Source organism: Brassica oleracea, unplaced genomic scaffold (assembly GCF_000695525.1).
Source record: "Brassica oleracea var. oleracea cultivar TO1000 unplaced genomic scaffold, BOL UnpScaffold00977, whole genome shotgun sequence".
NCBI lineage: Eukaryota > Viridiplantae > Streptophyta > Magnoliopsida > Brassicales > Brassicaceae > Brassica > Brassica oleracea.
Window position 1 is genome coordinate 34,276 of NW_013617565.1, and position 2,649 is coordinate 36,924.

General features: G+C 32.4%; 1 pseudogene; it reads right to left on the bottom strand.

Moving 5' to 3' along the window:
- Positions 1-203: 203 nt before the first annotated feature.
- Positions 204-1,192, bottom strand: LOC106320609 (annotated as a pseudogene).
- Positions 1,193-2,649: the final 1,457 nt, after the last annotated feature.

The window sequence follows — 2,649 nt, forward strand, 5'->3', positions numbered from 1 at the left end:
GCCTTGCACGTCACTTCTCCTTCATGTATATATGTAACTCGTTCCTTATCAATAATACATCATCTCTTCAATACAATTCTATAAAGAGTACGTGATTTTTCTTAAAAGGTAATTGGCATTGAAGTTAACAAATTATTAAGGTACATTAAAACGGGATGTAGTCTTATTATTCTGCATCAAAGGAAACGCATGGCCATAAAACTCTATAATTTCAAACCAGAACCTTGCAATTTTTCTTGGATGATCATGTCTATCTTCTTCTCCATTTCAGTGGTAAGATAATTCTTGGAGTCACCGACTTCCCCTTTATTTCCGTAATCCTTGTGATTCACGTCGTTTCTTTTTCCGGTTTTCTTAACTTCCAAACTCCTCAGATTACCCAGAGAAAGCAAAGCTCCAAGACCTCGTACACAAGTCAACTCTCTTCTTCTTGCTTATTAAAAGGACAACCCAAGAATTCCTCAAGCCTCTTGATCTGATCACGAGGCTCTGATTTCATTTCCTCATACCTCATGAAAAGGACATGTTTGGGGTCTTCCAAGATTCTTAGCCAGTAGCTTAAGAGGTGCTCCCAGAAAGGTCCATAATAGATTGTTCCGTTGCAGAAAGATTCGAACTGTGACTGGAGATCACTTCTGGTTTGTTCTGTTTTAAGAATAGCATTGCCAAAAAGCCACCACGAGACCAACGTGTCCTTCACATTTCTATACACATACACAATCTTTCATGGATATTGCTTGAGGGTTTTGTGCATCGCGTGCAGTGGCATGTGAGTCGAGAACAGCCTCGGAGTTGCTGAGAACTTGTCTAGGTGAGGACTTGAGCTTTCGTGATAAACATCCATCTCCAAGCATGGTACAATACCATGAGGATTATCATATTGTAGAGGATGATGAGGATCAGAAGTAGAACGGTTCTTTGATTTCTCAAGGAGGGCGACAGTGAGGGCCTTGAGCCAAGTTGCGCCTGATTTCGGGTAAGAAGCAAGGATTATATCCGTGTCCTGTGGATGAAAACCATTCTGGAAATTAAGTACACCTTGAAGGGTGTTGTAAGAGTACCAACATCCTTGATACTTGCAAAGCTTCAGCCCTCCAGTATCTTTGTGTTAAGGAAGAGAAGAGATCAACTTATTGGTTTCTTCGCTTATATTGTCGTCTCTTAAGATGGATGGAAGCTCCTTGGAATCCATTTCTTTTGATGGTGGTTCTTGACTTGTTCTTAAGAAAAGATGTGTTTAAGCTTCATATGAAATCGTAATAGATATAAGCGAAAATGCCCAAAGAAAAAGAACAAATTTTAAATTTCATGCTTACAAAATATTTACATAGTAGAATATCATTATCTGTGAAAAAGGAAAATATTTAAATATGGATGGGTTAGTTACTGTATAATACTAGTTAAAACTAGGTAATAACCTGCACCGTGCGCATGATGAGGTGATTATTTGAAACTATATATTATAAATTTGTTAAAATTATACATTACATATGGATATATTAAAAGAAAAGTTATTTTTCTTAAACACACCACAATTCTTCCATTGTTTTTTACCATCAATTATATCAAATATACGATTGATAGTAGATGAAATTTGAGCTTACCGCTCCAAAATAATTTTTTTTCCTAATTTGATATATCTAAAAAAAAAATACAGGTTTGAGTTAATAAAAAAGGGCTGAAACATTTGCATGGTAGCGTACCTAAATGGACATGAGTTAGACATGTTTAAGGCAAACATTTACTAATTATTATCCCTAAATTAGAGGTAAATTAGACATATATAATTTTCTCAAATTAAACTCGATTCAAATATAGGGGCCACATATGTATAAAACAGTAAATCGCTGTAATAAATCGATGGCTATAATTAAAAAATTTGCATATTTATCTACTTTTAATTCACCCATTGACATAGAAAAATAATACATGGAAAGAAAAATTAATAAGATAATTCTTTTTGACATTAGCTTGGACACCACAAACACGAAAGTCAATCATTCCGAAAATATTTGATTGACTCAAATTTCATTAATCTTTTGAATTGGAGCATTCAATATTTGACACCAAGATTTACTCCATTAAGAAAATATAGCTTAATCAAGATCCAATCACAGCATTTTTTTCGATTCATTCAAATTTATCATGGATTATATATTTTATTTTCCAGTAATATGTTCATATTTTATCTAATTATTTATAATCAGAATAAAATACGATTATATTGTTGACGTGATCGAGTATACACAGCTATTATGCTAACATATTACTAATAATATATTACTAATAATACCTAATTAATATACAACAACACAGAGACAAACCGCACAACATTCTACTTGTTTTTGGTTTATTCAGTATAGTATATTATATAACATAAATTTGAAAAATTATATAATATGATGGCCAATGACATAATATTATCTCGAGTTGATATGGATGTTAAAAAGTATCGATATAACTTAACATGGCATATAAATTATATTATCCATATAGTTTACATTTTATACAATAGTATTGTGACATGGATGTATAAAAAGTTTCAATATTCTAAATTTAGTGAACACGTTCATGAAATGAGACTATATGTTTTTGGCAAGAAGCTTAGAATAAATGCTTAGAATCAAGATGCATAAAATGAAACATATA